This window comes from Sciurus carolinensis, chromosome 6, assembly GCF_902686445.1.
Source record: "Sciurus carolinensis chromosome 6, mSciCar1.2, whole genome shotgun sequence".
Classification (NCBI taxonomy): domain Eukaryota; kingdom Metazoa; phylum Chordata; class Mammalia; order Rodentia; family Sciuridae; genus Sciurus; species Sciurus carolinensis.
This window is the reverse complement of record NC_062218.1, coordinates 111,846,172-111,860,182: the sequence shown is the minus strand read 5'-3', so window position 1 is coordinate 111,860,182 and position 14,011 is coordinate 111,846,172. Positions and strand designations below refer to the sequence as shown.

Below are 14,011 nucleotides of genomic sequence, written 5' to 3'. Positions count from 1 at the left end.
AACATGTTCACAGTAGCATCATTTACAATAGCCAAAACCCAGTAACAACTCAAACATACATCAACTGAGAATGGATAAACAAAATGTAGGATATCCAATTATAAAATATTATTCAGCCATAAAAAGGAATCCTGGCTCTTAAGTTAGTTGCGGTGATCACACCTATAGTTTCAACTACTTGAGATACTGAGACTGAATGAAACCAGGAGTTTGAGATCAGCCTGGGCAACATAGTGAAATAGTCTCTTAAAAAAAAAAAAATTTGGTTCCTGCTGTGACACGGATGAACATTAGAACCCATTTGTTAAGGAAAAGAAGCTGAAAACAAAACTCCGCATATTATATGATTCCATTTACATAAATGTCTGGATTATAGGTAAATCCATACAGGTAGAAAGTAGATCACTTGTTGCCATTGGGCTGCAGGGGTGGAATAGATGGACAGTGACTGCTAATGAGTATCGGCTTCTTTTTGAATTGGTAAAGATGTTCTGGAATTACATAACAGTGATAATTACACAACTTTGTGAGTATACTAAAAATTGCTGGATTGTACACTTACTCTTAAAGTGTGAGAATTTTATTTCGGTATAGAAGAGAAGAATACAAATAGATTCCTGAATTTTTCCCCCAAAGAGTCTAAATGCAAATCTTGGATGGGGTTGGAAGCATGTATTTTTATTTGGATGCAGCTGGTCTGTGCACCACACTTTGAGAAACATTGCATCTGGTCCTTCTGTGGATAAATCTCCTAAGTAGAAGTATTCTTCCAAATCTAAAATTCTTCAAAGTTCATCATCCTATCTTAGAAAATAACCATAAAAATAGTACAAAATACTATCAAGAAGAGTCTTCAGAATATGGTATATGAAAAAATGCACAATGGATTTCTCCCAAGTTGTTGCTACAAAATCAATGGACTTAATGATTTTTTAAAATATATATTTTTAGTTGTCAATGGACCTTTATTTTTATTTATGTATTTATACGTGGTACTGAGAATTGAACCCAGTTCCTCACACAATGCCAGGCAAGTGCTCTACCACTGAGCCACAATTCCAGCCCATATTTTTTAGTGCTAAACTGCTTACTATCTGAAATAAATCGCTACTTCTTAAAGTTACTTCATAAGAGTCTAAAATACTCTAATTTGAATTGTATTTATTCATTAACTTAGCAAAATTGTGACATAAGCCTTGTGCATTGAAGACCCAGCCTCTCACTCTGATACTTTGCCATCTAATGCAATGGTTCTTCACCTTGGCTACACTGAGATCAACTGAAAATCTTTAAGAAATACTGAATTCTGAGTTTCTACCTCCAGCTATCTTCATTTCATTGATCTGGAGTGAAAAATAGAATACCAGGACTTCTAAACTTTGTGAGATCATTTCAATATGCAACAGCAGTTTGGAGCCACTGTTACAAGGGAGAGATGAACCATACAGAAGTGCTCTAGCACTTTCTGCCAAGTGGTTCAGGGTAGCAGTCATTACCATGGAAACGTGAAGGAAGCATCACTCGCCCAGGTTGGAGGTGGAGGCTGCTCAGAGAAACCTTCATAGATTCAGTGTTACCTGAACTCAATATTTAATCATAGGAAGGAATTGTCTGGGTGTCGTGGGGGTAAGTGACCCCTGCAGATAAAGCAGCCTGCACAGAGCCTGAATGTTAGCTAGAGGAAAGAACTGCAAAACAAAAGCCCAGCACACATGATATTGAAGTTTCCTCTGAAACCAGCTTGAATTGACAATCCTGGGACTCTGACGTCATGACATCTTCTTGCTTTCTTGAGTGGCGACAGTACCCTAATGCACTTTATTGTGAATTCACAGCAGGGCTGATTTTCCAATGAGTTTATTAGCAGTTGAAATGAACCCTAGTTCATTATTTGTTTCTAAAGTGTTTCAAACTTGTCTTCTTGTATCAGTCTTAGTCCTTGGTCCCTAGTAAAGATCCTCTGTTGTCCTTAAGCTAAGTAACCCTTGAAAGGTGGGACAGCATGAAGTAGGAGTGCTAGGAAGCAAACTAATGATGACTCTGTTTGTAGAGCAAGAGAAGCTGTTTCCTTCTATCCTTGGAAGAACTCTGGGGAATGAATAGTCACCACCTAATTATGTCAACAGATCCTGCTTTAGGTTCCTAGCCCTGTACTCTTATTATCTTTATAGGCTGCTTGACACACAAATACAGGTGGTTCTCAATTAGGGTAAACAGTCCATGTGCTATTTCCATAGGAATATTTGAGGTTGTAGGGAGATTGCCTTTATCTGACACAGTGGAGTCAGTGATATGACAATAAATGTTCTCTTTTATTGAATCTGAGTGGTCACTTCAATAATACAAATTTAAATAACAGAAACATACATCTTAGCCAACATTTAATACCACAATGAAAGTTAGCCTGGGGACAAGACCTTCTAATGGTGTCTTTTAAAAAATGCATACTATTATTTGTGATTTCCCCTTCTAAGGTTTTAGTTCCCTGAGATCAACTATGGTCTGAAAATTAAATGGAAAATTACAAAAATAACAACTCATACATCTTAAATTGCATGCTGCTCTGAGCAGTGTGTGTTAAACTCTCACACCATCTCACTCCATCCTACCTGAAGTGTGAATCATCCTTCATCCAGCATGTTCACACTATATATGCCCCCTGCCTGTTGGTGGCTCTAGTAGCCATCCTAGTTATCGGATGGACTGTCACAGTGTCTCAGAGCTTGTGTTCAAGTACCCTTATGTGTTAGGCAGAGGCTATGTCACACAGCGATGTCACTGAGCTCACCTCACCACATCACACAGGACTTGTATCATCTTACATCTTCACAAGAAGGACGAGGACAGTACAAGAGAGTATTTTAAGAGAGAGGGAAAGAGAGATTATTCACTTAACTTACTATATAGTCTTTAAATCATTTCCTATTTTATTACTAGTTATTATTAATTTCTTACTATGTTCAATTTATCAATTAAATCTTATCATAGTATTTATGTATTGGAGAAAACAAGGAATGCATAGGCTTTGGTACTATTTGTCATTTCAGTCTTCCCCTGGGGGTCTTGGAACATCCCTTGTGGACAAGGGGGACTGCTGAACATTGTTGTATCTGTGCATCATGGCTTCCAAGATGGTTCACAAAGAAGTTTGTGCTTTCCTTGTTTCCCCATCACAATCCCTACAAAATAATTCACAGGGAGATTCAATGGCTGTTTGAAGGTTGGAGTGCCATTGCTGTCATACTTGGAACAGGCAGAAAGACATTTAGGCTGTTTCTCTCCTAATGAATAGTCCATTGTCTATGAGGTCTTGTGTATGGGAAGACCACCTCAGTATCCATGTTCTGGGGAAACTTTATCCTTCTTTGTTTTCACAAAGTGCAGTATTTTAAGACACATGCATCCCTCTAATATTTTAAACTTAGCACTTCCTCTTCTATTCTTACCGAAGTGTGTTATTTTAAAATGTTCTTAATTGGAGCCAATAATGCTGTGAATTTCATGCGTAGGACTGAAGACAATTTCTCTCAAAACTTTTCATGTACACCTACAACATTTCATTCATGCTACATTTCAAAATAAGTCATTCTTTAAAACCCTTTTGCCCTGTCTTTGCTCAGCAACACCAAAATGTAAAAGGGGCAATAACATAAAGGTATATGAATTTAAAAATGTCTTTCTCCTATTTTCTGTTTTTTTCATTCTTTATGGCAACAGCATGAAATTTCTAATCCATAATGGAAAACACATACTTGTTTTTTTCTTTTAGGTTGGGATTTTTTTATTTGTTTTACAAGAATGTGATCTCCATAAGCATCACTTTCTAAATAAATGTATCATCTATTCCCTTTTTGATAATTTATAGACATGTTTATAACTTATTATTTTAAATGATAGACTCCTAAACTAGTAAATTTTATACCAAGAATTCTTTCAGTTTAAATATATTTTTAAGGTAAAAATATCTCAACTTTTAGTCCTCACTTCCCATCTTCCCATCCCCATCTGACTAACCCTTTTCCAAACATCCCATTTTGCCTCCCATCCCTATAATATACACACACTGAGTATGTAAGTTTGTGTGCGTGCACACATATACACTTGGAAGCTTAAGTAGTCGAAGAGCTCTTAGTAATGCTGAGTGATGTCTAAGGGCCCAGTGATGTCCTGGTAAATGTTTAAAAACCAGCTCATGAGGGAAAGGGAACCCTGATTTACAGCATTTACCCATTTAGTGGCTTGAATACCCCCTCCCACCACACTCATTTTGAAGCTACCAATGCAGATCATTCAGCTTCCAACTTACCTGAAATTTTAACAAGTGGTTTTACAATCCTGTATGAGCTTGCACCAGGCTGCCACTGACTGAGTCTATGTTGCCAACAGTAGAGGATGCTATGACCTCTACGGGGTATCCTGGTTTTGGTGGAAAAACACCTAAGGGACTGCTTCTTTTTCAGGAATTCAAAAAAGTCATCTCAGCCCACTGCCTTAATCCAAATTTGCAAGAGATTAGAGAACTCATCTTTCTATGAATGCTGTGAATTCCTTCTAAGCACTCTAATGATCTTTGATATGGATCCCAATCTGAGATTAAGAAACCAGGCCTTCATGGGCTTTCTAAAATGATTTCCATTTCATCGATGTTGAAACTAAGCTTTCCCAGGCTCCTTGCAGGAAGTCTTAAAACCCAGCTCAGATGTCCTTGGCATTTGTAACACAGTGATAAAGAAAAAGTGTCCTTGGGAGATTATGTCCCATATCAGGTGGTCCTTAGGCCCACTGATGTTTGGTGGGTAATTTATTTCCTCCATGGCAGCTTAACTGTAGCTACTCCCAAAACCTTGAGATTCAAGGTGGTACCTAGGAATTGTGAACCAGAAGAGCTAACACAAAACCCAGTCAATTATGAATTGTTTCATTCAATTTAATTATGATGAGAACTATAAATATCTCACACGTTCAACTGGCTACTTTGGTTTCTGAAAGTTAAATCAAGGAACAGTGAAGGAAAGATTTAAAGAAATTAGAATCTAGAGAGAAATCAATAGCTATTGAACTCTGAGATTTTCCTAGGCCACTTTTTAATCAATTGTCCTGATTGTTTTCCCCTGAGCACCATGAACTTGTGACTCCAGGGGTGACATTCCAGACATGGAAGGGCCTTGCTTCAGAAATAGAAACTGCCCCTCTTCTCAGAGCAAAGTGACTTTTGCATCCTGTTGAGCACACTAACTAGTGTGTCATTCCCATTAGAGTCCAAACTGCTTGTGGTCTCAGGAAGGTGAGAAAGACTAGAAAGTATAACTTTGCTTAAGACCTTATTCGTTCATTTCTTAAGTATTCATTGTTTCTCTCTTGACATTTATGGGATGCAAATGACTGATAGGATATAGTAGTAAATAAAATACACAAAAATCTCTGTTCTTGTGGAACTTACTTTCTGGTTGAATAGGAAAGTCAATAAAATAGATGGTGAAAAGGGCTTAAAAGATAAACGAGTATGAGGGAGACTACAGATGCTAGAGGAGGGTGGAAGACTATTGGCAGAAATCAGCAGAGACCTTTGGGAACATCCACAGAAGGACATTCCATCCTAGGCTCCAAGGACAAAGGTCACATGCTTGGTTTCAGAGTACAGATCTCTGCATATGGAGTTCTGAAGCACAGCAAATATAGTATTCAAGTATGAGGTGCTGTTGCTGCAGAGTCAGAGGCTGTGGCCACCCCTGAGGCACAGTAAGTCACACCTAGCTTCAGGGTTAGGCTGTGTCTGTACTGCCTGCTGGATCCCTTCCCGTGGTGCATGCCTTGGTGCAAGATGTCCAAGGGGAGAAGGAAACAGTGCCCCCTCAAGGCTCCTCAAGAAATTTCCCAAGTCTAGCAAGTATCATCGTACACTCTAAAGATAAGAACCCTGCCTATCAGGTCAGCATTACACGAGGGCAATCCAGACAAACCTGGCTCTCCCCTAAAGATGTTTCCCACAACGTCTTGTTGATTTTGCTTGTCTGAGCACTTATGGACAGCAATATAGTGACAGTAATCCCATTGTACAGGTGTCTTTCCCACATTCTGTATGGGTAGAGTCTGTCTTTTCAAGTCTGTGGGTACAGCTGATGTTGACAGAGCCTGGGGCTGTTTGCAGTCATGACTCTTTCCTCTGCCATCTGCCCAGTCCTTGGTCAGAAAGAATCCCTCCGCTTTAGATTGTTGAGTGTCAGGTTGATCCATTTGCCCTTGGGACAGTCCAGAATTCTCCATTATGTCACATTTTTGGTCATGACATTTGTCCTTTCATATTCTTCTCCTCCCTTCACTGATTTCACCAATTCAATTCCCCACCCTGAAGTTTATTTTACTAGTGAACTATACTTTCTCCACCCTATGGGCTAAAGGCTGGTAAACTGTACTAGAACAATGTATTCCTGTGCTAACCAATAACCATCTATTCTCACATCTTGTTGTGTTCTCTGCCACTTCTAAAAAGCCATCAAGAACTTGTAGGACTGCTCTCATTGGAAAGAGTGGTTCCCAAAGCTCCATTCCCTATTTGACCTCTAGAGTCACCTTGAAAGTCTTTACATGTTCCAGAGAGGTCACACTACTTTCCCCCAGTGCCTCTCTACAATCATGTTTCAGAGGTTTTATTAAAATTGGTGAAAGGCGTTCTGTTCCAACTGTGCCTACACACAAAAGCGTCATTATCAGTTTCTTTTTTTTTTGCCAATAGACCAATTTTTTCTGCTGATGGAAATAATGGGCATTTCCAAAATGTCCAGTCCTCATGCCACCCAGCACAACAGGTCAACCATGTTGCCTTTGGCTATGTGTGTACTTCCACCCAACAGCAAGATTTCTAACCAGGAAGCATATGCAGAAAAAAATGAGAATAAACTAAGGGAAGATCAAAAAAGACTTTCATTCCCACCCCTCACTCTTTGGGTAATGGTTGTTAACCTAAAAGAACCTATCTTCAAGGACATGACCAAGGTTCAAAGATGTGCTTCACTTAAGAAAAAAATCAGCAGCTGTGCTTTTCCTTGAAACATTAACATAATATCAACAACCTCTTTCCTAGCAACTAGAAAGGAAAGAGAAATGATAGAGGAAATAATATAACCTTTAGTTTTGATTGAGAAAGGTGCCGGAATTGCTCAATGTCCCATGAAATCCATTTGAATGGATCCTGTTGAAGTGTGCCAGCTGGAGGAAATACTATTTATAGAAGCAACAGGCAACATTCAGTGAGAAAGTAGAACCTCTGAAATAACGTGGAAAATTTTTATTTCAGAACTCCCATTCTTAAAGCTCTCCTCACAGGGGTTCTTATAAATTAAACACGTTTTGTTTGACTATTTCCAAAATTCCCCAAATCTTTCACTTAATGGAATTCTTTCTGAGCACTTTTCTCATGGAATTCCACAGACCCAAGAACAAAGATATAGCTTGACCAATTTTGGGTCTTATATAATTTGGGCATTGCATCACAGAACAAAATGAAATCAAAGCTTATGGGAGTCCTGTGACCTCTCTACGATTCAGGGCCACCATGTTACAACTCCACCCTTTCCCCTCCTGTGAGGTCACCTCAGAAAAGAGAATATTCAGGAAGTCACAAAACTCCTCATGAAGGTGGTTATTTTTCACCATCTATGTTAAGGTAAATGAGGTTGTACTGGTGCTGAATCTTTGAACCCAAACAAACTTTTCTCTAGAGAAACAATAAAAGTTTTTATTAAAGGTTTTCAGTATGGGAGAAGACATTTTGGTAGTTGTTCAAGGACACGAGCTGATCTTTAAGATTGTCTGGATACCTTGATGGCAATACTGCAGCAGAGCTTCAAGCTGTTTGACCAGATTTTGGTACCCATACAAAACTAAAATTTAAGGTACCTTCATCAAGTCTTTCCTTGACTCTTATAGAGGATTGACTAAGAATAGTCACTTGGAAAGGCATCAATAATAGTATTTGCTTATATTTTTATCTTTTGAAATCCAATCCAAGTTTACAATTATTATAAAAACAAGTCACCCAAAATAGCAACAGATTAACAGTTCAGGGACATAATCCAGAAGCTAATAAGTCATGTTAGTACTGATTATTTAGTGGTATTGTTTCTGGAACATCAAGAGTACAACTATTGACACAAAACCTACAGGGAAAACTGAGCAAAAACATCTACAATAATATCATCAGGCATGAACAGTGACTCTCAAGGTCAAGAGGAACCTTAGAGACTTTCTGGTTCAAAGTTCATAAAAAAATGGAACCTCTCAGCAACTTCCCAATACTTGAAGGATGACCAGCTGTGCTCTGTCAGGAATGTCTATTGTTCTAAAGGCTCAAATCCCTTCATTAAGGGACCAAGAGGCTGCAGCTGCACTTTGGATGTGACACTTGGGTTTCCTGAGGAATGGTCAAACTCACAGGTGTTCTAGTTGTCCCAAAAGTACATGATACTTCTTCCATTTATAACCAATAATGTATTTTTCCATCCTTCACTTTTAAGGAAGATTGAAGAGTTTTTACCAGCTAAAAAGAAGATGAACTATCTTGCATTATTAATATCTAATATTTATAAACTAAACTCAACACATTGTTAAAATTGATAACAATTTTATACAATATATTACATTTTATCATATAATATATTTTATACAATATATCATATACGTACTCAGTCTAATGCAATGCTTGGCAATACTGGGCAGCTTTTACTATGAAAGTAAGCAACCAATATGCTTGTTCTCAGGACCTTGTCAATGTCTTGAGTTAAACTTGTGTTTCAATTGTTGTCCTTTTTACCTTTGTAGGTATCTGTTAATTTAGACTTATTTTCAATTTAATCAGTTAGTTATTGAGGGTTGGTAAGTTAACAATTATTTGGATATTTGGTTGACAAATTTTAGCATTATGATATTTTTGGATTATATCTTCCAAATAGCTAATTATTAAGATAAGTATATATTCAGGTTTAAATAGGAATCATTCATGTCACTAATGGGAAAGAAGATGTATACAACCCATACCACCCCAACCTCTACCAAAGGGCTGACAGCATGAATCTTCACTAGTGAAGTGTACTAACTGAATCTGCACAGATGAAGAACCAACATACTATCAATAGAAACATGATAAAATTAGTGTTTTAATTTTTTATTTATAGGACATTATTTTATAGCATAATATGTTTATAAGTTCAAACTCCAAGTGTTTTCTTTTTTCTTCTTCTTCTTTATTGTTACTGGATTACTTTTCAATTGGGAAAAAGAAATGGATCAGGTAGATGAATTAGAACCTTTGTTTTCCCTCTACTTCCCATCATTGGAGTGAACCATAATAAAAAGAAAGAAAGAAAAAAAAAAAGAATCATTGCTTTAATACACAATATGCCCTACAATGTGTTAAAGTTAGAGAGGTGTGCACAAAAGCTTTTACCAGGGGAAATCGTAGGACTGCCAAAGAAGCCATTTTAGCAAAAGGGAAACTAAATGAGTGAAGAACTTCTGTTTCTAAACTTTTTATTGGTTCATTATAATCTTACATAATGGTGGAATTTGTTGTTACATATTCACATATGCACACAATATAAACTATAATTAGGTTAATTTCATAGCTTCCCTCTCCTCCCCTCCTCCCTCCTTCCCTGGTCTCCATCCTTTACTGGTCTCCCTGAGGAAAGAACTTCTGATAAGAAGTTTGGCTGTCATACACACAAACCCTGCATTTTGTGAACCACAGATAAAATTTGCTGGCTATTTATTTTATAAAATTGTCAAGATTCTAGTAAGGATTTAACTTCAAGTAAATGTAAATTTTTTTTCTACAAACGACTATCTCTAGTTATTCTGATGTCTAAACTCAAGCATTCTTCTCCTGGCCGAGGTTAGGATCAAAGGAATCTTGAATTCAGTTTTGCAGTGACCTTAGAAATAAATCTCTTTGACCAATAGAGGAGAGGAAGTGGATGGAGAGGAAGAGAGGAGGGGAGGGCAAGTACTGGGGAATGAAATCTACCAAATTATGCAATGTCCATATACCAATACACTAATAATAAATCTTGCTTGTATATATAATTATAATCACTAATTAATAACAGTAACAATTATGGAAGGGAGTGATTAGAGTAGAGCAAATGAATCGAGAATAGGATGGGTGGAAAGGGGAGGTACTGGGAAGTGAGACTGATCAATCATATTATGTGCATGTGTGGATATGACATAATGAGTCCCATTATTACGTATAATTACAATGCACCAACAAAAATAAATAAAATAAGTCCCTTTTGTTGGGGAACAAAAATAAAAACCATCTCTCAAATTTCTCTACCTCCAATGTCCTGACAATACCCTGGTGATAATTTTAATTAAATAATTTTTTTAAAAAAAGAGCCATGTTTCAAAAGCATGTGCTTTTCTATGGATCATTTGAAATAAAATATTAAAACATTTATACTCACTTTTAAAATATGACAAATCAAGACAATATGGAAAGGCTGAATAAATTGTGATTGGTGTTGTGGATTAATTATAATTAGGTCTCTCTAGGGCCTGTGTTCCAAGACGCAGACCAGAAGGCTGAGTAGGCTCTACAAAATAGGTAATTCCACAAAGGAGTAAAGATTCCCAAAGTGCAGAACCTTTTTCAGACAAGCCTACTTGTCCTTCCTTTCTTCTTGTAAGAGTAAAAGGCCTACAGGTTTCTCTGATGACACCAAATATCCCTTTGGCCTGTCGAGATGGTAGATCCTGGTAGCAGCTTTTAGTGGCTTATAGCATCTGATTTGGGGGGACCCTACATGTCATTCACTAAATCCTAGGGAACTAGAGCTCTGAAGAAAAAGAATTGATTTCAGTTGAGAAGATCAGTTTATTTTTTATCATTCTAATGGTGAATGATTAGACTAAAGTCTTAGAGATGCTTGACATTTTAAAGACCTTTTGATTTAGTTTGGCATGGTTTACAGTGTACAGTGTCTTTAAATACAGAACCTTGTTCTTCTTAAATATTTAATCAGCATTAAAAAAAATTAGGTGCGGTCTGCAGAAGGACTCTTTGTGCTGCTGATTGTCATTAACGGTCTCCCTGCCCAGACAACAGCTGCTTGGCATGCACAGGCTGCCCTGGAATACTGCACCAAGGTATAAATGTCAAAACACTAAAGGAACTCTCTCCTCTAATGTGACTTGCTGCTGTCAGGTAGTAACTTCCTACTCATTTGGAGTAGTCCCAACAGTTCCTGAACAGAAAAGTGAGAGGCGTATTCCTGGACTCACCCCACGTAAAATCCTTGACCAAGGTCAACAATTTCCTATCCATTTATTGGCTAAGAATTTACAGGCATGGCTCATCAATTCATTTTTCAATTTACGATTTTTGTTTTCAGGTTAAATAAAGCATGCTCCACTTTCTATGTAATCTAGAGTAAAAGCTAGACTTCTCTTGGATACTTAGGGAAAGGCTTTACACTTGAGAAGGGCAGTGAATCATGCCGCTTATGTATTTGCTTTATTATTAAGTAACAGGATTGACCTAATGAGTCAGTGTTTTGGTCTGCTTGGGATCAGTACCACTTAACTTTCCCTCCCTGCTAGCAAAATGCCCTTGAGAATTCTATGAGGAATAAGGTAAAGGTCCACCTAAGGGAACTTCTGGATTTTTCAAGCACATTTGAGCCAAATTATGAGCCTATTTAAAATAAAGACAAAAGAAGAGATCTATCAGAAATAACATGGCCTTTGTTTTCTGATTACTATAATCATCTATAATGTGTCAGGCTTTGGGCTTTTAAAACAGTGAACAACACAGAGATTGTCTCTGCCTTCTGGCACCTTCAGACTGAAGAAGGATCTGATCAGGTTAATAGATATTTGCAATCCAGTCTGAGGGGTGCTAAGACAGGGTCAATACACATCTTTGTGACAACACCTGGGAATAGCTGCTAATTGCAGAGGAGAGCAGGTGCAGCGGTTTCTCAGAGAAAATCACAGATAAGTTGAAACATGAAATGTGTATAGAGGTACTGGTGTGAGAGAGTGTCAATTAGAGAGCTCTCGTTTTAAGTTTCTCAAAAAGGAGCATAGGCATTTCTTGGAACAGAAAGACGTCCAGAAACAGTGCTTTAGAAGTAGGCAGAGCCAAGAGCAACTGGTAGCTGATGAATTGAATATATACATACATATATGGTGGTATTGGGGTTTGAAACCAGGGATGCTCTCTACTGCTGAGTTACATCTGACCCTTTTTACTTTTTATTTTGAGACAGGGTCTGGCTAAGTTGCCCAAGCTGGTCTTCAACTCTCTGTTCTCCTGCCTCAGCCTTTTGAGTCACTGGGATTACAAACATGTGCCCCAGCTGTATTTGTATTTTAGAAATGTCAAGGTGTGGGCCATGGAGAGTGCCCTGGAGAAGATGGGCCAAGAATATATACAGAAACAATTTGGGTGGAAGGTGATGGTGGCTTCCCTTGGACAAAAGCCAGGGGATTAGAGAGAGAAAGGAGTACAGGTGGGACCATGAGGACAGGAGGTGTAAGGTGGGAAAGCTCTAGATGACCCTGGATACTGCAAGAGCACAGGCAGGGTGTGGGAGGTGGTACCACTGGCTGAAGAAGGGAAAATGGGGAGCAGCAGGTGGAGGAGCAGGATTATTATGATTTGGAGCACAAGGCCTTTGATTTGCCTGTGGGATATTGCTCAGAATAAATTGAAAATGCAGATCTGATGTTGAAAAGTGAGAAGAGGGTTGTCAAGGGTTTAAATACAAGTCAAGGTAACAAAGGGGAAATTTAGAAGCTCTTTTACATTTTTTTCCAGAATTGTTTTGTAATAGTTAACTTTATAAATTTCTTTTGGAATCTGCAAAGGAGAAAACACAATCTCCCACCTTTGTCTTTCAGATAGCTGTGACAGCACTATAATTTCTAATGAATTTATGTGCTTATTTTTAACATTGTTGCTGGTAATCAAAGGGAAAAGATAGCAGAGAACAAAAGAAATTGCTATAGGAGGAGTCAGGTGAAGAACAGCCACACCATGAAATGTATTTTTAATACATGAAATACTTCCAATGTCATAAAATATTTGTAGTAAATATGAGATACAAGAAGAAGTACAATATTATATTGGGTTTCTACTTTTTAGCTTTTCAAAGGTTAGTTATTTCCAGAATCAGTCCTTTTGTTTTGTTGTTGTGTTGTTGGACAATGGCACAGCCGTATCCTTTCCCCAGCTATAACCCTGCAGCTGGTCTACTAACAACAACAGACACAAGACAAGGGTTTTGACAAGTGAAAATGTTATGCTGGTGGCCTGACTAAATTCATAAACCAAAAGAGTGTATTTTTCTTTTGATTATTCATTTTCCTGAAAATGTGCATTATGAAATGGAATGAAAAATAAAATGCAAACTCCTATTTCTTACCTACCCTTCATTCATTCCAAATTTATTTTTAAGACTTAAAACTTTTCTTAGACAGTCCTAATACATCCTACATAGTCAAGAGGAAAAAATAGGGCAAGGCTCACATATAAAAAATAAACAGACGCCTCTTGCATTTTCAAGAAAATCAGTGATTCAAAGTTTCTTTCTTGTTAATTTTTAGACAAGAGTTCAGTGGGCATTCTTGTCCTGACCAGGCCTCTGAGGCCAGTAAAGAAGGTGAACTCTGCTAGTGGTTTCCCTTTATTCCCACAGACATGGAAGAGAAGGAGTGATTTCCCTGGGTGTTAGTCTACTAGGGCTGCCATAACAAAATGCCACAGGCTGGGTGGCTTAAACAACAAAATTCATTTCCTCAAGGTATTGGAGGCTTCAAATCCAAGAACAAGGTTCAGCAGGTTTGGTTTCCCCTGAGGCCTCTCTCCTTGGCTTGCAGACTTTTGCTGTGTGCCCACATGGTCTTCCCTCCGTTCGCAAGCATGTCTGGTGTCTGAATTTTCTCTTCTTATAAGGACACAAGTCAATTGGATTAGGTCTACTCACTTTAACTGAACTACCTCTTTAAA

The 14,011-nt window shown here is 37.9% G+C and overlaps 1 protein-coding gene across 1 annotated transcript in view; it reads left to right on the top strand.

The window, feature by feature from the left end:
• Ccdc192 (coiled-coil domain containing 192) overlaps positions 1-14,011 on the top strand; it is a 218,122-nt gene that overhangs the window by 100,458 nt on the left and 103,653 nt on the right. The gene's annotated exons all lie outside the window — the stretch shown is intronic.